The following is a 23,596-nucleotide window of genomic DNA, read 5'->3' as shown; positions in this document are numbered from 1 at the left end:
ACTTTCATTCTCTCTCTTCATTACTCATATTTGTTTCTCTTGCCCTGCTTATCTTATTCTCTCAAACTGTCTTTATAAAGCTAAAAACATTGACCAGACGGTTTTCAGGTTCTCCCCTCTTAGGTTTCCATTCCAAAATAAAGAATCCTTATCCCATAACCCCAGCTTTAAAAATGCATGAGCAGAAACGTTTTGTTATTTTACTTGGTGGATGCTCTCTTCTGTTTCCAGGAGGGGAGTTACTGAAAGGAGAACCTTATATAAAACTAAATAGTTGCTCTGGGAACCCTGAGCTTTGGAAGGACAAAATAAATACGCAAATATGCAAAATGTACTTTTCATTGTCTAACAAATGATGGGAAGTATGGCAGCCAGGGAAAATCAGTGGATGTGCACATTTGTTCCTTTGATTTATTTCAGTGGAAGTTCCTTCTAAGTATTTGATTGAAGTAATCAAATTTGCCAAAATAAAAGTTCAGTGGAACAGTTAGAATTCAATTTATTTAGTTTGTAAATGGTAAGATGAACAAATATTTGAGAATTCAAAAAAGTGTTTAACCCTTTTATGAAAAATTAATCAGGTGTTTCGTTAAAAGTAAATTCACACTGGAGTGGGGGAATGGTGGTCTGCCTGTTGAGAATCGATTCACTTACTAAAATTCAGAGACAACGGCTGGACAATTGTTTGATGTGCTAGGGAGTGATGGAGAAAGATTTGATTGCCAGATAGGCTTGTTGTAGTGCTCCTGGTTTTAAATATGTGCTAAATTCCCATTTCTTAGCTAACATTTATTGAGTTTTTTTGGTCTTCCAGGAGATTTGCTCTAATTTGATCAATATTAATAAAATTTACCATGCTATAGTCAATCACTGGCAAACATGAATACATATGGCACAGATCTTGCTCTGCAGCTGCACGTAGCACAATGAGGAAGACACAAAGCTAAAAATAAAATTATACATACATATATATATACACAGATGTAGGATATTTCTTATAATAAACATATACTGAAAAATTTTCAGTAGGAAAATTATTTATAAGAAAAAGTGTGGAAATTTGGGAATAGGGAGAGGTTTTACTTTGGAGGTGATGTCCAGTGAACATCTGGAAGAATCAATCTGCTTATCAGTTGAGTTATGAATAAGAATAAGGAATAGAGTTACATAATATGTGTTAAGGCATAGAGTTACAAAATGATATCATATTTTGAAGAGTTATAAATATTTAAGATTGCCCAACCCAGTGGCTCACCTGTAATCCCAGCACTTTAGGAGGCCAGACAGACAGATGTCTTGAGCTCAGGAGTTTGAGATCAGCCTGGGCAACATGGCAAAACCTCATCTCTACAAAAACTATAAAAATTTGCTGCGTAGATTGCACCTGCAGTCGCAGCTACTTGGGAGGCTGAGGTGGGAGAATCACATGAGCCCAGAAGGCAGAGTCTGCAGTGAGCCAAGATCGCACCATTGCACTCCAGCCTAGGTGACAGAGCTAGATGTTGTCTTAAAAATAAATTAAATAAATAAATAAGATAAATGGAAGATAAAACATATGAGTATTGCAGACAGATTTTAGATGGTTAGTACAGGCCAATAAATCAGTGATCTTGTAGGTTATGCAGAGGGTACTAGAATTTATTCGATCATAATTGGAAGTTTGTAAACAGGAGTTGGGCTAGTTAGGCGGAAGTGAGAAAATGAAGCTCTCATTTTTAAGAGATCCTGCTGGCAAGATTGAGGAGGAAATATGGAGGACGAATTGACTGTTGGTCATTAAATGAGATAAGATGCAAAAGGGATAATTTCTTGAACCAAATCAATGACACTCAAGATTTACATTATAGGCTTTTATGGTATTCAGGGTTTCATTAGTTGCAAGTGACTGAAACCCAACTAAGAATGGCTTATGCAACAGATAGTACTGGATCATAACCCAACTATGATGACAATTTGAATAGAGTAAAGAAGATAAAATAAATGAGGGATATGGATTGACTAGATCTGAGTAGTGAAGAAAGCATCAGTAGAGGGAATGGATTCACAACATTTCTTTCTTGATGATTGGTTTTATGATGTTAACACAAATTTCATTTGGGAGGATCAGAAGAGTATAAGATACAGGTCTAGTTGGAAGAGAATACATTTTATTTTGATATGTAGTATTGAATATACTCTAGATATGCAAGTAGAAAAATCCTAGAAGCAGTAGGTTATATTGGTTTATACTTGAATGGGTTAAGTCATTTTAAAGACACAGATTTGGGAGATAGTTGTGTACACTGTACTTTGAAAATAAATATATTGCCATAAGTATATAGTTAAGAATGAGAGGAGTTATAAAAATTAGTATGCAACTAATATGCAAGTATGAGTAGGAGAATAGTTTTTAATACTCCAAGTAGAACTCAGAGCATATTTTTATATGGATAACTTATCTCAAGTAGATGGAATTTATTAAGAAGTTCTTGTGAAAATTGCTAATAGAAACTTGACACCATTTATAGCATGGTTTCTAAGAAAAATGTGCCCCAAGTTTTAGAACATTAAATAAAACAAATAAACAAAACAAAAACAAGTTTTATTATGGATTAGTAGCAGGGTATATTCGTGGTTATCAATTAATGATTACTAATCTCACGTACATTCGTAAGTAAAATTATAATTTGGTTTAACACACAGCAATGAAATAGAACTGAGTGATAATAATATAGCAAAACCACCCTTCATACCTTGTTAAACTTACATTGGCCTGACATCAAAAGAATATAAAACTATTAAAAAAGAAGTCTCATTATTTCAAAAATCACATGTTTGGCCCTTCAGTGCTCTCTTTTATTTGGCACTGGTCCTATATAATGAAAACCATTTTTCAACTCACACATAGGCATACTCTAAAATAGCAATTTCCATTTCGCTCCTTTGATTACATTTTTGTGCATCATATGACTCTGTACTTCTGTCAAAAAAACTATATCCTCCCAAATCTAACACCCTGGTTGAAGTTTTTCTTTTTTTTCCTTGAAGAATATGTTTATTGAAAATAATTTTATAAATATTCTAAAACAATTTCAAAAGGTCTTAAACTTAAAACGTCTAAAATCTTCTATGTAATGGTTGAAATAAAATCTTAATATTGGTTGAAGTTTTTTCCTCCATAAAAATTTTATTACAACAGTCCATGCTAACAATTTCCTTCTCCTATTTTCTATAGGTTAAAAAGTAAAATATAATTTGACCCTTAAATTTGTCCCCCTGATTAGACATATAGTACACTGATGAACCAAGTCTTAAGAGACTTTTTTATATCTCACATAGCACAACATGAAAGATGTAATAAAAGCTTACTAAATAATTTTTAATGATTCAAGTTGGTACTATCAGAATGGATTCACATCCTTTTCCTTATTCAAGGGAAAATTCTAATTAGATATAAATGGTGAAATTTTCAAGGAAATGCATACATATGTTTGTGCATATATATGTATATATATATATTTTTTTAATAGAGACAGGGTCTCACCATGTTGCCCAGGCTGCTGGTCTCGAACTCCTGGCCTCAAGCAGTCCTCCCATTTCAGGTTCCTGACATGCTGAGATTACAGGCTTGAGCCACCACGCCTGGCCTTTAAGGGAACATTCAATCAAAGTTGTTTACTGCCTGAGCTTGTGCTGCTTCCATTAGAACAGACTGACCAGATGAGAGATTTGTTTGGATTTTTATTTTTGGCTCCATTCCATGGAATAACCTCAGGCAATCTAATTAATTTTTGATTTTCATTCCTTTTTTGTCAGCTCAAATATAGAGATATTATAAAGATAAATAACTGAGAATCAGAGAAGGGACTATATATAATTACTGAGAATATTTCATTACATACTATATACAATCTACATTGCAGAATGTTAAATAAAAATAAAATGATGCAAGATGCTTAATATATGAAGCCCTTTCAAATTTCATCTTAAGGAAATATTATGCATGAATTGTACATTGTACAATAGCTTTTGATGTATTTTATTCATTTTATATATAATGCAAACCTTTGCAATAAACCAGTTATTTGAAATGAACCAATTTAGGGAAATGTTTTGTTGTAGTTACTGGTTCACTTAAACTACTGAATTGATTTTAACTTTTATTTTTAGACTGAAACTTTAGCTGGTTAGTTGCAGAATTTTTTACTTGAAAGATGGAAAATTTTAAATGAAAACCTTAATCCATATGTGCTGGGGAAAATCTAGGAGGATTTCAAAACTCCTACATAAGAATGCAAACAAACTATTTCATCCACAGCACATCCTAAAGAACAAGTGTTTTCTGACTCCATTTATTTTTATTTCCATTTTTTTTTTTTTATTTTTGTTTTTTTGAGATACAGTCTTTGTTGCCCAGGCTGGAGTGCAATGGCACTATCTCAGCTCACTGGAACTTCTGCCTCTTGGGTTCAAGCAATTCTCCTGCCTCAGCCTCCCAAGTAACTGGGATTACAGGCACGCACCACCATGCCTGACTAATTATTGTATTTTTAGTAGAGATGAGGTTTCACCATGTTGGCCAGGCTGGTCTTGAGCTCCCGGCCTCGAGTGATTAACCCGCCTCAGCTTCCCACAGTGCTGGGATTACAGGTGTGAGCCACTGCCCCCACCCCCTGTTTTCAGACTTTAGAAGTATGTGATTGACTAAATATATATATATATATATATATATATCTTTCATAATTAAAAACAAACCTTTATTTTTTGATTTGGCCCAATTTTATACTTATTTTTCTGCAAAAATGTAATTATAGAGCTTAAGAAACTGGAAATATTCTTACTGGTGAATTGTTTAAAATGCTAAAAGTAAGTAACTTATGTAAGACTAATGAATTGCAGTGGAAAATTTTACACAGATAAAATAATTAGAGCAAAATGTATTAGAGAGATCGAGAGAGAGAGAGAGAAACAAAATCTAAAGTTAGTGCAAGGCAATAACTTACTCTAAATTGCCGAGGATCAATGAGTATTTCTATTTCTGACAAACGTATAGTGAGGAAAAAGGACTGACAGCTCATTCAGCCACACTTGATATAGCAGAGAAATTCAAAACTGAAATATCTTTGTCCACTTTCTGCTTAATGCTACTGGTTGCAAATAGGTAATAAATATTAACATGATCCCCTTTATGTCTTTTTATCTCAAGCCAAGTTTGATCTTTGCTCTCATCTCTTTTTTTTTCAACAAAACATTAAAGTATGGAAAGTATAAAAACAAACTGCCATTGACGTACTTTCACATTAGTGAAGGACCACTAAGCTTGCTTTTAGTTGATAAGTAACAATTAGAATGTGAACAATTTTTTTAAATTAGTTTCTAACTTGAGGCTTTAGAACATTTTATTTGAATAATCTTTGATCTATTGTGTTTGTGTATATAACTACTTGAATCAAGCTAAATGTAATATTGTTTTCACAGTAAAAAGCATCTATGGTAATAAATTACCTACTTGTGGCTCCTTTAAATATAGATGGAATCAAAATCATAGGATTTCAAGAGGGCTCTTTGTGAAAAAAATATTTAATAAGTTCTTTGATGATTGGAAATATAAAAATCTTAACTGTCGTTTCCCATTCACGTTCCTGGGATTCCTTTTTTGCCTTGAGTAATTTACCTAATAACCAAATCTCAACTTTGAAGGAAGCTGAGTGTCATCCAGCCATTTCTATTAGCCATTGTATGGATTCTCCCTACAAGGCCACGGAGAGAGTTACTCATTCTTTACCCAAAAATTCCCAGTGAAAAAATTCAGGCCTTTTGCTCTAGAAAAGCATGAAATAATTAAACTGATCCTGTCAAAATGGAAGTAAAATGTGACATTTCTCTTGAAATGTAGCATATGGCATTCTTTATTTGAACATACACATTTATTGAATCACAGGTAATTTGATGTTTTTAGCATATTGACCATACATTTGCATCATGCAAATAATGTGATGTATTTGTTTAAAAGTTAATACTGTTATTTTGGGCATTTTCTTACTATGTATTTTCAGCTACATATTTAAACCTAAATATAAGAGAGTCCATTCATTTTTGCAGAACTATTTTTACTGGTTTTCCAGTATGTCATTTATTTTGATGATTCATTGTCTTGACCAGCATTATGCTATTTGCAAAAGACTTAACAAAAACAATCATAACAATTGCAGCAACAGATGATGGTGATACCAGAGAACAACCAAAGGAAGGCAGAATCGTGATATTATCGTCTATCAGTTTTTCTTAAGACTTCTTGTATCATAAACAAATTTAGATGAATATCAACTTCATACTTTCAGATCTTGCAAAACACTGATGCTAATCCCTGTCTAACACAAATATGTCTGGGTGATACTAAAGAAGGGTGATTGCAGATACCCTCCAGCTTAGGAAACTAAGTTACAGTCAGGTTTCAATGAACAATGGAGATACTTTCTGAGAAGCATGTTGTTAGATGATTTCCTCTTTGTGTAAACATTGTAACTGTACTCATACAAACCTAGATGACAGGGACTACTACAGGACCAGTATCTGTCTGTGGCCTGTTAGGAACCAGGTTGCACAGCAGAAGGTGAGTGGTGGGCCAATAAGCATTACTGCCCGAGTTCTGCCTTCTGTCAGATCAGCAGCAGCTTTAGATTCTCACAGGAGCATGAACCCTATTGTAAACTAAGCATGCGAGGGATCTAGGTTGTGTGCTCCTTTTAAGAGTCTAATGGCTAATGACCCCAAAATCATGCATCCCCCAACCCCCATGGAAAAATGTCTTTCATGAAACAGGTTCCTGATGCCAAAAACATTGGGGACCACTGGTCTACTATACAACTAAGCTAAATGTAATAGCCTATTGCTTCTAGGTTGCAAACTTGTATAACACGTTACTAAACTGAATACTGTAGGCAATTATAACACAATGGTAAGTACTTATGTATTTAAACATATCTAAACATAGAAAAGGCAATGTGTTATACCAACACATTACGACATTATGAAGTCTAAGACATCACTAGACTATAGAAAATTTTCATTTTTACTATAAATTATTATAGTGTAATTATCATGTAATTCCTTGCACAAGCAGTCCGTCCTGGAATGAAACATCATTATGTGGCATGTGACTGTATTTGAAAGTGAAAATGTATGGGATCAATAGATCATTGGGTGCAGTAACATGGGTTGGGCTTAATTAATCCCAACGAATTATATTATGTGACTTCAATCATTCATTCTTTTATTTACTGAAAAAAAATTACAAGTTTTGTAAAGATTGGCTGCTACCAATGATGATGATGATGATGATGATGATTAACTATCAGCATCGCATGCCAGGCATCCTCCTACATCTGGGGAATTCAGCAATGAACAACATAGAGTTTCTTTTCTCATGAAACTTAACACTTCCTAAGAGGGAATCAGACAATATACCAAAAAAAAATAGTATGGCTTCCAGAAGTGACAAGTGCTATGAAGAAATAAAACAGGGTAATGTGAAACTGTAGAACCTTGAGGCCGAAAGAAGTTTGGCAAATAAAGTAAAAAAAAAAAGAAAAAATTTATAAAGCTATAATGTTCAATAAATGTTGGTTGATTGAATACATGAAAAAGTGAGTTACTCATAGGAAAAATGAAATAAAGGAATGAAGGAATAAATAAATAAATAAACCAAAGGAGAAAAAAACACATAACATATCCTCAAAATGCTCCCATGTCATCAATCACAAAGTGAAAGCAGGTAAAATTGCTCATTTGTTTTCATACCCTTTCCCCAAAGGTGAATGACTGCCTTGCTGTAATTCTCCCCCTGACTCTCAAAGGCAATACTTTTATCTTGCTTTAACAGGGATGCAAATCTTGAAGCCAGGAATACACTGCATAGTATTCCTTGAATCTCTTTTTCAAATGTTAACCCCAAACTCCTCCCCAGCCGTGGACACCATTTCTGAATGGCAGGCTGGAGTGCAGGTGGACAGTGTATATTAGGATGGCACAGATACTAGGGAAACAAGGCCAGGATGTGGTAGGGAAGGTGTCACAGAGTTCTTGAATAATATTTTTGTAAAGCCCTAAAGTTTCAAATGCAAATCTGAATGAAATATAATTAGCATTTACTTTCCTTTTCCCAAGGAGTCAAATAAGGTAAACTTTTGTGTCACAATGAAAAGAAAACTAAGTCAGAGCTCTCTTCATGATGATTTCAGTTGCTGGGATTAATCTCTCAGTTGAACAGCATCTGCAGGTGGGATTATTCTTCTGCTGCTTCTGTTCAACTCAAAATATTTTCTGACAGATGGTGATAGCAAGTAAATAAGACGTGTATTTCAGAAGCTGGAGAATTCTTGGGCTCATGAAAGGAACAATAGTCACAAATAAATATATTTCAAAGTGTCCCTATTTTGACTGAACTCTGAGATATTAGAGGGAAAAATCTCATTCATATTGCAGGAAATCAAGTTTCCTACCTCCTTTCCCACTTCTGAATAATATTAACAAAAAGCTTGTGGTGTACTCTTGGCAGAAAACTCTAGCCACAAGATAGCTGACTGTGTGAACATTAAATACAGTACTTTTACAAGAATTATTTGGTTCAAGATTTGTAGCTGAGTAAAAATTCCTAGCCAATTTTTCATATTCTAACTGCAAGACAGTCAATTGAATTTAAAGCAACATTTGTGAAACCAACTAGGCTTATTTAGGAAAAAGAATAAAAAAAGAAATAATAAGTATATTAAAATTAAACTTATGAAATGCAACACTGTGGAAAAATTCCTGGATAGATGAAAACCTTTTATTTATTTTTATTTTCTTCAAAAAGTCACAGCAATGCCTAGACTTGCCTACAAAAGGATATTGAAAGCACTTTTTTTTTTTTTTTTTTTTGAGATGGATTTTCACTTTTGTTACCCAGGCTGAAGGGCAGTGGCACAATCTCGGCTCACTGCAACCTCGGCCTTCTGGGTTCAAGCAATTCTCCTGACTCAGCATCCTGAGTAGCTATGATTACAGGCGTGCACCACCACGCCCGGCTAATTTTTTGTACTTTTGGTAGAGACGGGGTTTCATCATGTTGGCCAGGCTGGTCTTGAACTCCTGACCTCAGGTGATCTGCCAGTCTAGGCCTCCCAAAGGGCAGGGATTACAGATGTGAGCTGCTGCGCCTGGCCTATTGAAGGCATTTTTAAAGCAACTCAAGATGATGATGCTACAGACAATAACGGCAGGCCACTTTACATTAGGTTCTAGGTGTGAAAAAAATCAGAGTTTGGAATGCCTATTTTATTCACAAGTGCCATTTTCACCATGTATTGAAAATAAACTAAAGCTTAATATATCATCATTCTATAACATAAATACTAGTAAAAATCTCCATTTTTGATTTAATATATTTCTAAATTTTAGAATTCCTTACGTACTCTAAAAGCTATTTGATGTAACTTTTGCTGGCAAACTGGACTATATCATTTTGTGACTAACAGAGATTTTGCTTCTCCTTTTATCCTAAATTTATAAGCAACAATTTTTTATTCATTTCCAGATCGGTTAACTAAAGCATTTGTTTTCTAATCCATAGGAAACGAAAAGAAAAAAAATAACTTGCTACCTTCTCCTTCTGACTTGCTCTAAAATCACTGAACTTAAATAAATTTAAAACATTAGATGAAGGAGTAATCATCACACTGAAGTGATGAATTAAAGATATGACTAGTATTCCATTCGATCTGAACTCAATTTCTTAAGATTTGAATGCCTCTTATAAGAATATGATTGCTGATGTCCTCGCAAAGATTGTTAAAAAAAAAAAAAGAAGACAAAATCTATCATTGCTTAAATCTTCAAATAAAAAATTATCATTAGGAAATTGGATTCTAAGTTTGTTTACCTTTTTAAAATTTTTAACAGAGAGATTAAAATGTAATTATAGTGAAATATACCATTGGATTACAAAGAGGAATATGCACTTACTTATCTTTCCACTCTAAACACAAAGCATGTGAATGTGTGTTTGCATATGTATGTACATATATGTATAGGTGGGAGCTTGCAGAAAGTGAGTTAATGCTATATAGGGTCTAGGAAATCCAACTAATGCTTGTATTATATGATAAAAATAGGTTAGATGGATGGTTTGGAACAGATTTTTTTAATGATATACAATATGCTCTGCTAAAGGCTTATTTTAAAATAGAAACTATAATTTGTAGGGGAAGTATGCCTCTAGAAAATAAATCTCTTACAAGGCAATCAGTTTTGAATTTTTTTCACTAAAAATAAAAGTCTGAAATCCTCCTGTCTTGAAGTTTCTATGTATCCAACAGACTTTTGAATATATTTATTCTCTGCTTATGTCTATGCTTACCTCTATTTAATTTTTATTTAAATACTATTAAGGAATATTTAAAACATTTTAATTGAAATTAAATGTATTTTCTTCTTTGTCTATATTGTGTATATTATAGCCACAGTCAGTATAAGTTAGAAAATATTGTTTAGTTAAATTAATATAATCAAAATATATGTGTCTGGACTCTAAAACAGAAATTGATACAATAACATATGGATTGAAAATTAAGTTAATCATACTATTTATCAGAGAGACCTGGAGCTACTTATTTTCCATGCTCAATTTTTCTATTTCTCAATTGTTCTAAATAGGTATTTGAGTAGTACTAATAACATACTTTGAGTTTTTGCGTTAGTTATTACACTCAGAATAATACACCCCTCACCAAAGATATTTCTGTTTTTCTTTCAGTGTCTCTAGCACCAAATAATGCATTAGAAAAAAAATAGCCTTTTAATCATGTTTACGCAATTAAGAAATTATAAGTCATTAAAGTGACCATCTCTGAGATTACAACCCATATTATATATTATGTACAATAGTCACATTGTCTTAATTGACCAAAAAAAAAATAGTAGAATTTTAAATTTAAGACAGGTTGTATATATATAAATTACATATGAAAATAAATCTAAAATATATTATTTTATAATAATAAATTTAAAATATTTAAATTTATAAATATGTAAAATAAATTTAAACCATATAAATTTACAATTATTTAAAATAAATTTAAAATATATTATTTAAAATATATTATTTAAATTAACCAAGTCTTATCAGGAAGGAATTCTTAAGAGTTTCAGATTTGGCTCAGATCAAATAAAAAGGCAAACATTACTGGGAAAATTGCCATTTGTCAACTGTTCCATGTCATATCATGTGGTAATACAGTTCTTTAAACACCAAATGTCAGAATACTGACACTATACTGTACAAACTAAAACAAGTACAAAATTGAGCATAAATAACCCAAAAATACTGGCAGCTGTGCATTTGTAAATGAGTGGTGTTTGTGATGACTAATACTTTATTCCTACGGTTATAACACGCTGCATGTATTTTCTGTAGGACACCCCTGGGGAAAGGGGGCAGAAAATACATGAGAAACAAGTTATTTTTCAATAACAACAAAGATTTTAAATCTTTGCTTAATTAAAAAAGGAATAGTACAAGTAGATGACTCACTTCTATCTTTAAAAGCTGAAAATTAAAAATTATGCAATATCCTAAAAGTATAAAGACTGATTCAAATGTTGCTTCACATAATAATCTTCAAATATATCTCAAAACTCACCTATTTAGACTATTTGTTCCTATAACTGAATTGTACTTTAAGTACAAAATATAATCAAATAAAGAGAAGGGCATTTATTCCATCAAATAGGTCCTTATATTATGATAAAATCATGCTTCCCTTTTAATTGATCAAAAAGTTAAAGTATACATTTTTCAAATATTCAAATCTTACCTTTAGAGAAACATTAATATGAATTGTTTCTTCATCCAACTGTGATTCAACATTCCCTAGCCAGTAGGGTACTAATTTATGTACAAAAGCAGAGGTCCTGTGTGTTATATTTTATTCAGAAATATAGATGACATTTCCTTTTACTAGGTAGCTTGGAGTGACTAGTTCTTGTCACAATGTTGTCATAGTGATAGTGACATCAATGTACTTCATGGTAATCAGTGCAGCGATTTATCTGAGAAAAATAACAGCACCGATTTCTAGTGTATTTTACATTTCAAAATGTCATCAAGTATACTGTTTAATCTATTACAGGTAAATTGCTTTCTTAAGTAGAGCACCCAGGACTTTAGATGAATTGATAGCTATATGTATCTGTGAAATGCAGACAAAAACAGCGTCTGAATGGATGATGGGGGTATTGGTGAACATAGCCAAGAGATCATAATTAACTGGTTGCTAAGGAAGATTTTGCTCTCAAGTGCCTTTGCCAAATACAAAATCTCCTCAAGTCATGAGCTCAATTTAATTATTTTGTTAAATCCTTTTTAATGTTTTTTGGACTCCAGGAGTGATATAGTGGTGATAGTCCAGAATTCTGGATTCTATCCTACAGAACATTGACAAAATGCTTTCAGTCATCATCTTTCATGACAAAGGGCTGTTATTGAAACTTCAGATGTTATTTAGTGGCCCAGTTACCTCCTGGTCTGGTGCTATGCAGGTTACCATTACAATAAACAATAAGAATGACATTAGCAAAGCTCTCAGAGATAGAGAGCTCCAATTTTTAGGTCACCATCATATCAAAAATGAAAAAATAAAGTGTTATAATTTTTAAAAATATTTAAATATTTTCCTGTAAACTATTTTAACACTAAACTATAATAAAAACAATTGAACTTTTCAGACAAATGTTATAAGATTTTTTTTTGAAATAATAATTCATAATGAACCATTGTGTTAGGCCATTATTGCATTGCTATAAAGAAATACCTGACTTGGTAATTTATAAATAAAAGAGGTTTAATTGGCTCATGGTTCTGCAGGCTTTATAGGAAGCATGGTGCCAACACCTGCCTGGCTTTGGCGGAGGCCTCAGGAAGCTTACAATCATGGCAGAAGGTAAAGGGGGTGCAGACACATCACACGGCAAGAGCAGGAACAAGTGAGAGAGAGTATGGGAAGGAAGGTGCCACACACTTTTAAATGACCAGATATCATGTGAACTCAGAGTGAGAGCTCACTTATCATCAAGGGGCTGGCCCGAGCCATTCATGAGACATTTGTTCTCACGATCCAACGCCTCCCACCAGGCCCTACCTCCAACAATGGGTATTACAATTCAACAGGAAATTTGGGTGGGAACAAATATTCAAACTATATCAATCATGGATTTTGATCATATTGTTCACATGATGACATCTGGAAGGAAGTTACTCCCTGTTCTGGTCTTGGAAGGATATCTCTGATGGCTTGTGCAGCCTCATTTTGAGAAGACCATGATGTCGTTCACAAATGTGTGAATCTGGACCGACATCAATTCTTCATCTGCTAAGATAATTTTAAATAATTATAATTAAATAAAGGGGTATCAGAGGCTTTCTGGGCAAAGTAACATTATCTTCATAAATATTTTTTGATTTGTGTTAAAACTCTCAGTTTGTAGATGATAAACCATGAGAATTGCAATGTGACTACTTTCAATTAACTATTCACTCCATTTATCGTTCTCATTGGTTGGACTCTGAAAAGCAGCCTTGCTCCTTTGTAACCCTTGTAATTTTACTTCAGAAATAATGACTTAGATATGATCATATATAATACTCTACATTGAAAAGGCCATTTTTGAGATGATTAAAAAATTGATGTATTTATTAAGGGCTCTATTAAGAAAGGATTTCGTAGAGCTAATTTTGATTCCACATTATTACTAAAGAATTTTCTTTTTGTACAGAAATTTTCACAAGCCACAGATTTGACATATGATGTTTTGAATATGTATTTTGTGCCACACATTCTCAGACTGTTTGAAACGTGAGCCATTTGAGACAAAAGAGGCAGAATATGGTGTGGCTATTTTGGCTTCTAAGCACCATCTCTTTCTTAGTTGATCTGACACTCCAGTACAGCCTGAATCCCTGCCAGTCTCTCACATTTCCTAAGCCCTGATTGTCCTATCTTAATGTTTGTTGGGGCTGCCACTGAAGCAGAAAGTTGCAACTGTTTCCAATAGAGTTGAGCCAGGGATGAGGTTCATTGGCAACCATTGCTACTCTGCTGTTACCTACAACTGCTATGAAATCTGAGCCCAGGCCTATTTCAGCCAGACAGGAGGATTGCTTCCTTATATTATCAGAGCCTAAGAAGGGACTTCTAGAGCATAACATATAATAACTACTTTCTCTATCTGTCCTTTATTAGGAAAAAGGACTCAACCTTCCCTGAATGCCACTAGACCAGGGCCTTTTCATATGTTAGCTTTTCAAATCCTAACAAACTCAGAAACTGGTATCCAATTTTTATTTTATACGTAAGAAAACAAAGTTCTAATTACAATGTGCCCAACCCAATGTCATGTAGAATTAGAGAAGGTTGATTAAACTATGTCTAAGTCAGTGCATCGTTGTAACCAAAAAAAAGTAGATGAGTAGAGCTCTAAAGTCATAAAGAAAATTCACTTTTTACTATCCTATAATACTGTGCCATACAATATGTAGCCACGTCTGCTTTAAACAGTATAACTTTGTGTGGCTATACTCAAGAGAGACATTTGCTATTGTGATACAGGAGGTATCAAGGAGTTAATGATTTTTGCATAGTGATAGATAACTTGACCAAGGATTCTCAACTCAGAGTGTGCTTTCCTTCCACTCAAACCAAAAGTCCTACCAGACATCCCTCTGCATGAGCCTAGCAAAGGATTGAAGGTTTTCTGTTTTGTGTTTTGTGTTTTTTCCTGCTATTTCCAAGTTCATACCAGATAACTAAGAACAGAGGTAGAAGCCTCACTAGAAATTTGTGAACTATGCTTAAAGTGAGATTGAAAAGATTATTCATTGTTATTAAAAGATCTAATACAGAGATTTGACCATATAGTATAGTATGTAATTTATATAATATTTTTATCAAATTTTAAAAATTATCATGAAAGAATGGAAGGTTGAGGTCCAGACCTTAAATAAATACCTCCCAGTCCCAGTAGTTTTACTACATTGTTAGTAAGGAGGTATTGAAGGCCAAAAGCAGCACTAAATACATGTTCCTAATAGTACATTATATTTTCATTTATAGAAACAAATTTATAAATATACATTGTCTAATGAAATGTACTTCTTTTTGCATCATTTGTGTTTAGTCATTATCACTTCTTTTGCAGTCTCACTTTTAAAAGGTTATCATAGATCTCTGCTTCCCAAATACAGATTATTTTGCCCTCCTGGAGACATCTGCAATGTCCGGATACATTTTTCATTGTCACAACTGGGTGAGGTGGAGGGGTGCTGCTGGCATCTAGTGGGTAGAGGCCATGGTTGCTCCCAAACATCCTGCAATACATAGGACACTATGACCCTGACAACAAGGAATTATACTGTCTCAAATGCCTCAAATATCAACAGTGCCAAAGTTGGAAAACACTGCTATAGACATACACATATATACACACACACAAGATACATAAAACTGAATGATAATCAGGGCCACATTCATTGACTCTAAAGAACAGATTAGATCATTTGCATTTTATGAGGATGTTAATGTAACAAGGCTTAATCTTAAACATGGTATGTGATGTACCATCCTAGTTTTCAGACAATGAAAACTAGGCTACCTCAAAACCAGGACCCGTGTTGAACACTATTTCTTATAGGTTATATAAGACATACATGGGCATGTAATTTATTGAATGAAAGTGAATATGTCTGGCTGCAATGCATACATAATTGGGAAAGTAACCATCCTTCAATTCAGCAGGCCTTGCCAGAAAGTCTAATCCCAAAGGATAGACTGTTAACATTATGAACAAGCCCTGTCTGGAGGGCTAACAATCTTGTGATGAACACATTTTCAGAGCCATCCAAGGAAGGCTTCTTGGTTTTGTGAAACAGCATATACTTGTTTTTTTTGTTTTTGTTTTTCCCAAACGTGTTAAGAAAAACCTTTACCACCCAGAAGAGTAGGGGTCAAATCTAAGACAATGTGTTACTTCTGGTATATCATAACAGACACTTCATCTCTGTTTCCTTTAGCTTAAAAAAATGAAAAAAATAATTCTGCTAACTGTGTTTTGTGTCTTACTTCCCATAACTTTTTCTCCCAGACTAGCTGATATTACACTTAGGTTAACATATATTCAAATAAAATATCTCTGGTATACTCCATAAAACTCTTCCTAACAAATAATACCAGTAGTAGATGAAGGAATTAATAGGCATGCATATTCTAGAGAAAAGATCTCCAATCATACTTTCTGCTATGAAAAAAAGACTCTCCAGCACTGACTAATATCGTAGCAACTAGTCATATGTGCCTACTGAGCCTTTGAAATATAGCTAGTCACTAGGAAATTAATTTTTAATTTTATTTACAAATTACTTTTTGGTTAATTTAAAATTTTAAATACTTTAATTGTATTTAATTTTGACTAGTAGCTACTGTACTGAAGAATGCAATTTAGAATACCAATGATAAAAAAAAAATTGAGTCCAGAAGAAACAGATACAATAGATTTGAACAGAAGGAAAAAAATAAACACTAAGACAAAAAAATAATATTTATGAAGAATCAATATCTATCAGTTTAACCTTCTTTTGACATTTGGGTTACATGCCCTTATTAAGGTGGAAATGTCATATTATCAATTTCTGTTTAAATGATGTGACTTTTTTTAATTTGAGGACAATTCTAAGCATTTAGAAAATTTCAGATTTGGGCAGGGCATTCTACTTGCTTTATAGTAAAAGAGGATAAGTTACATATTTTATGAGATGTAAAGAGTTTTTTGATAGTTGGACATAGCACATTGATACTAGGATAGATAAAGGCAGAACTCTGCTATTTACTGCTCAAAACAAGATGTGACTGCCAGATAGGGCCAGATAGGAAATTGTATGTAGGAACAGGGTAATGACAATCTATAGCTGTAGGGGAAAGTAGCATGGGTTTATCTAGTTACATGGACCCCCTGCAAATTTTCTGGTTAAGAAGTTTGCAGGCTCTGGGCATAAGGGGATGTATATTGGCCCCAGCATACAAGAACCCGATAAGTTGGGGTTGGAGTGTGGATTTCATTAACTTCTCAGAAAGGGGAACTGACTGGCCTCTAGTCAGACTCAAAACTAGGTCAAGATACCTAGTTGGACCCCTTCTTGTCTTGACATTAGTGATAAACTCAATTACTAGGGGTATTACAGTGGCCCAAAGAGTAATGGAGACTTTTAAACAGTAGGGTATAAGCTCCCCTAAGCAGTGTAGAAAAAACATTTCAGTATAAGATTAGAAAGGAAGGAAACCAGTAGAAATATGCAGAGTCCTTGCAGGCCATCCTGTTAACAAGTTTCCCATGTATATGGCAAAAACATTCTGAAATTTTGGGGTCTTTAACAGTGTGTTGGTGGAGTTATTACCTGTGTTTTCTTTTCACTATTATTGTATATTGAAAACCTCTTATGCCAGCGTATGCTCAGATACTTCCAATAAAGTATATTTAAATTATGAGTTATGTTTTGTGGTAATAATAACTCAGTGTATTTCTTGAATCAAGGTGGCAGGTATGGCAGTTTTGTTGCTGAAAATACGAACTGAAAGTTTAATGAGATATATGTAAAGGTTAACAGCATTTGTAACTGGGGGGAGGAGTAGTTGTAATGGCCATAGTCAGAGAAGCAAGGCAGGAGGTTGCAGTGGTAAGCTGGGGCATGCGGGAGGGTAGGAAAAGTTTTCTGAGGAGTGAGAGGTCCAGTCCAAGTATAGATCAATATGAGGCAATAATGCACATTAATTTTAGAATGGTGCAGATAGAAGGAACCTCACAAGGTTTCCCTTTAGGAATGGGAGTATAGATAGAGAGCAAGGAGCATGCCAGGATTCTGGGCTAACCAAACAGCAAGCTCAGGAAATGTAGTATAAAACCTAATATCAAAAGAAAAAATAGTAACAAATGTCCAGTGTTCAATTTGAAAGAACGTCAGGGGAGGTATCCCGGGAGTGTTGTTGACATGGTGGTCTTGGTGTTGAGGTGAAGTTGTCTTTGGCACAGGGGATGAAGCCATCACCAATTCTGTGGTCTCAGGATGGGTTAACATTGCCTGAGGTGATGTGATCCCCAATGGTGAACTCCTAGGACAGGTCAATGTGATGTGGTCTATGAAACTAGGGTATCTTTTTTAAGTAGGTACCCATTTGAGTTGCTGTGGGTGTTGTTCACCAGTATTATGGTAAGACTGAACCTCTTGGGAAATTTTAGGGCAACGTTTCACCTGGGAATTTGACTTATAAATATCTTTTAAGACAGGGTTTTATGAGTACATAGCTAAGAATGGTGATATTGGCGTTCATGATGTTGTTGTAATTGAACCAAATCCTGTAACCTGGCTGGCACAATTAAGGCCTTAAGAGTACCTGAACCAAAAAGCTCCCAATAGTCCAAGGTTTTGTCTGGATGGGTGATGGGGAAGGTTTTGCTGCAAATAGGTTCTAAATGATGTGCCCAGATTTGCATGCATGTGGTTAATAGGGTGTCACAATTTTGCCTATTAAAATACCTGTGATTGAGCTTGGAGGATCAGCATCAGCATGTAAGCAGGCCCTCCAATTTAGCCAATGTGCCTTTTGCCTCAGTTGCTGGTTTGATTGCGGATGAGAAAACCAGGTGAGTATTTTGTTTGTCGGGCTTCTACTCACCTTGTCAAACTCAATCGAATGTGGACCTAAGCATTTATTGTGGTCAAACAATGGCTAACTTGGAGAGCTTGAGCCTCTGGGTTGCAAACCAATGTAAGTATCTAGACTTACAGTAGTGAAACCAATGGTCAACAGAATGGTGTGTAGCTGCACCTGACAGGACTTTGTTGTCTTGTGCTAATTTTACACCAGCACATATTATTACCAGTGAGGTGTTGTCTGCTTTTGTCATTATGAGATATGACATTGATTTCACTATTATCTTTGAAAGTTACTTTTATTTTATTCAATAAGTGAGGTTTTCTATCTCTTTTCTTGGTAGTCCACATTGTCTATGGGAATGACCCTGGAAAACCAATTTTACCTTTTCTAGAGAGAATCAGAGGGAGAGCTTGAACTAATCATCCACTTTGTAAAATGTAAATATTAAAGAAAGTGAATCGGATGGTGGAAATTTTGACTCAAATGCTTGCCATAGCACATGAGCAGTGTTCTGGCCTATGGGACAATCCACGGTTAATGCGTTTCAAAGGCGTCTTTGCTTAGATCTGGTGTATTGACTTTATGGGGTAGAAGCAAAATAGAAAATCTAAAAAGATAAGAGGAGACATTAATAAGGGGCGACATATAAAATGAGTCTTCATAATAACAGAAATGAGACATTTTTCTGTCTTTAAAAATATAGCAGAGGGTGATAAGAAAGGTTTTCTTTTAATTTTTTTATTTTTTTTAATTATACTTTAAGTTCTGGGATACATGTGCCAAATGTGCAGGTTTGTTACATACGTATACACATGCCATGGTGGTTTGCTGCACCCATGAACCCGTCATCTACATTAGGTATTTCTCCTAATGTTATCCATCTCCTAGTCCCCCACCCCACAATAGGTCCTGGTGTGTAGTTCCCCTCCTTATGTCCATGTGTTCTCATTGTTCAACTCTTACTTATAAGTGAGAACATGCAGTGCTTGGTTTTCTCTTCCTGTGTTAGTTTGCTGAGAATGATGGTTTCCAGCTTCATCCATGTCCCTGCAAAGGACACGAACTCATCTGTTTTTATGGCTGCATAGTATTTCATGGTGTATATGTACCACATTTTCTTTATCAAGTCTATCATTGATGGACATTTGGGTTGGTTTTACGTCTTTGCTATCGTGAATAGTGCTGCAATAAACATGTGTGCATGTGTCTTTGTAGTAGAATGATTTATAATCCTTTGTGTTTTTACCCAGTAATGGGATTGCTTGGTCAAATGGTGTTTCTGGTTCTAGATCCTTGAGAAATTGCCGCACTGTCTTCCACAATGGTTGAACTAATTTACACTCCCACCAACAGTGTAAAAGTGTTCCTATTTCTCCATATCCTTTCCAACATCTGTTGTTTCCTGACTTTTTAATGATTGGCATTCTAGCTGGTGTAAGATGGTATCTCATTGTGGTTTTGATTTGCATTTCTGTAATGACCATTTCTGTAATGATGAGTTTTTCTCATATGTTTTTGGCCGCATAAATGTCCTTCTGATAAGGGTCTGTTCATATCCTTTGCCCGATTTTTGATGGGATTGTCTTTTTCTTCTAAATTTGTTTAAGTTCCTTGTAGATTGTGGATATTAGCCCTTTGTCAGATGGACAGATTGCAAAAATTTTCTCCCATTCTGTAGGTTGCCTATTCACTCTGATGATAGTTTCTTTTGCTATGCAGAAGCTCTTTAGTTTACTTAGATCCCGGTTCCTATACACCAATAATAGACAAACAGAGAGCCAAATCATGAGTGAACTCCCATTCACAATTGCTGCAAAGAGAATAAAATGCCTAGGAATACAACTTACAAGGGATGTGAAGGACCTCTTCAAGGTGAACTACAAACCACTGCTCAAGGAAGTAAGAGAGGACACAAACAAATGGAGAAACATTCCATACTCATGGATAGGAAGAATCAATATCATGAAAATGGCCATACTGCCCAAAGTAATATATTGATTCAATGTGATCTCCATCAAGCTATTGCTGACTTTCTTCACAGAATTAGAAAAAAGTACTTTAAATCTCATATGGTACCAAAAAAGAGCCCATATAGCCAAGAGAATCCTAAGCCAAAAGAACAAAGCTGGAGACATCATGTTACCTGACTTCAAACTATACTACAATGCTACAGTAACCAAAACAGCATGGTACTGGTACCTAAACAGATATATAGACCAATGGAATGGAAAAGAGGCCTCAGAAATAACACCACACATTGACAACCATCTGATCTTTGAAAACCTGAAAAACACAAGCAATAGGGAAAGGATTCCCTATCTAATAAATAGTGTTGGGAAAACTGGCTAGCCATGTGTAGAATACTTAAACTAGAACCCTCCCTTATGCCTTATATAAAAATCAAGTCAAGATGAATTAAAGACTTAAACATAAGACCTAAAACCATAAAAAACCCTAGAAGAAAACCTAGGCAATAAGATTCAGGACACAGGCATGGGCAAAGACTTCATGGCTAAAACACCAAAATAAGATTTGTTTAAAGCGGTTTGAGTTGGCTGAAGGGCCTTGGGTTGAGAGATATTAATGCCTGGGGCAGGACTGAGATATCCATTTAGGGGTTAATTGGTTATTTTGTAACTTAAATACAAGTTCTTTGAGGAGCCCATTAGGCCTCACAGTTAAACCAGTTGTCTTGGACATATTTGGGATATGAAAGTTATATTGAATGCCTTCTTCAAGAGCCTGGTGTGATTCTGAGACATGAAATGTGTGCTTTGATTACTACCACTAATGTCTGGAACTCCAAGGAGAAAAAGGAGTGTCCTAGAGAAGCTTCATATATGTGTGATTTTGATTTATATTTTGGATATTTGTGAAAAAGGGATTCACAGAGTCCTTTTTTCTGAAGGGACAACTCTTAGGCAATGACCAAATAATTTGTGAACATTTTCTTGTGAGGCAATTTGCTGACTAGGGCATCCAATGCTAAGATGACTGCCTGAAGTCCAGCCAATCGTGCTGACCCTGGGGTTCTGTCCTTTTATCGGAAGGTAAAGCAATAAAATTTCAGTGAGTTCTATCACTTACAATGGTGACAGTGTCATCCATACAGCCTACAAACTCCCATTGCTGAACACTCAGTTAATCCCAAGGGGCTCTTCATATAGCCAATGGGTTTGAGGAAAAGGTGACTTCATCTAACACCATTGCATCTGTCAAGGAATTGAGGACAGTGGAGACTACCCCTTCCAGGTTAATAATCCAGAGGGACCAGGTTCAGCTCCATATTATATTAAGGAGGACTCAGTAGCAGTGCTGAGTTTTTGGGATGCTGCTTTTATGACCGAAGGCATAATGGGCAACTGGTTATGGAGAATCACAGGCTCAAGGTCTGCAAGGGCCTCTATTTCCAGGAGGTCCCAGTATGTGGCCAACATTTTTTGCTTTAATGCTATATATAGTGCAGGGTCAGGAATGTCAGTTTCTCATTTCAAAAGTTTGTGGGCTGCCTATGGCCATCATAGTTGTCCAGAGACTTCAAGAGGTATGAAAGGAGGTTGCTAAAGCTTCTATAGTGAATCTATCAAATGCCTGTCTTTCTTTTTTTCCTAAATCAATGATTTTAATAACAAAAAATGTACTTCTGATGGAAAATAACTGAGCTCATTGGTCTGTAGTCTTTTAAACAAAGAAATCTGATTTTTAGCTGACAGTAAGTATTGAAGCTGTCGAGATCAATATGATTCAATGACTCTCCATTTTTATGCAAAGATAAACCTTGTTCTTGTTTCCTCTTATGAGGGATATTTTACTGAGATGAGAAGACAAATTTCATTTTTCAGAAGATAGCTTTACTTTGGTCTTCATTTTCTTCCTGTCAAGCTCATACACAATAGCATGTCTTGTGAGACTTTGTTTCATAGCCAACCTTTTGCCACAGCCAGCATGTTCACACATAAATGGCTGATTCTCCTTATGAAAAGAAAGAAGACAGCTCTGGAGATTAAATACAGTTCTGCTGCAGCCGTCTCTTGGATGTTGACATACATCTCATTCTGAGGCATGAGTTTTCACAGGTTATTTGAGATAATCTTCACATTTGAATGTTTTCTGGCATACATCATATGTTATTTCCTTTTTATGGATTTCTCTCATGTGCTTTGGAAGCTCTGTCCATGTTTCTGCCACAAAAGAACATCCCTATTGACATATATTTTTCTGATGAACCTGCATCTGTCCTCTCAGCCTGCAGGGTGAAACAAAGTGTTTTCCACATCCTTCAAGGTTAAACTTGAATAGTGGTTTATTTTCATGCTGGCACTGATGGATTTTCAGCTGCTGATGCTTCTTAAAGGTCTTCTTACATCCTTCAAAATTGCATACATATTGCTTTTGCAGATTTTCATGTTTGCATGCAAAATGTTTCTTCCAGTTGGATTTTGTGTGGGATTTTTTTTTTTTTTTATCATAGCCATTAGCAGAACAAATAAAAGGCTTTTATCCAATGTGAATCAGGATGTGGCAATTCAGATGGTAGCTCCCGATGAACACTTTGCTACACCCTTTGTAGTCACGGGCCTCTGCAGGATCAGCTAAATTTAAGATGGACAGAATTTAGAGCCTTTTATTTGAGTGATCCCCATTTAAGGTGAGTTTATTTGGAAACAGCAGTATCAGAGACATTAAGTAGAATTTGTAAATTGGAATATATTGCCTCCAGAATGAAAAAAGAACTAAAAGATATTGAATGTTTATGTTTATAATGAGTATGTCAAATAAAACTTCTTGGGGGGAGATGTTATCAACTTAACATCAAACCTGTGCTGCTGGAGAAAGGTGGGTGCAATTAAGCTCTTGTCTGCAAAGATTGCATGCAATGG

The 23,596-nt window shown here is 34.9% G+C and overlaps 1 pseudogene; it reads right to left on the bottom strand.

Moving 5' to 3' along the window:
* Positions 1 to 22,338: 22,338 nt before the first annotated feature.
* On the bottom strand, positions 22,339 to 23,291 carry LOC105512807 (annotated as a pseudogene).
* Between the last annotated feature and the right edge of the window lie 305 nt (positions 23,292 to 23,596).

Source organism: Colobus angolensis, unplaced genomic scaffold, assembly GCF_000951035.1.
Source record: "Colobus angolensis palliatus isolate OR3802 unplaced genomic scaffold, Cang.pa_1.0 Scaffold104, whole genome shotgun sequence".
NCBI classification, from domain to species: Eukaryota; Metazoa; Chordata; class Mammalia; order Primates; family Cercopithecidae; genus Colobus; species Colobus angolensis.
This window is presented reverse-complemented; position numbering and strand designations above follow the sequence as displayed.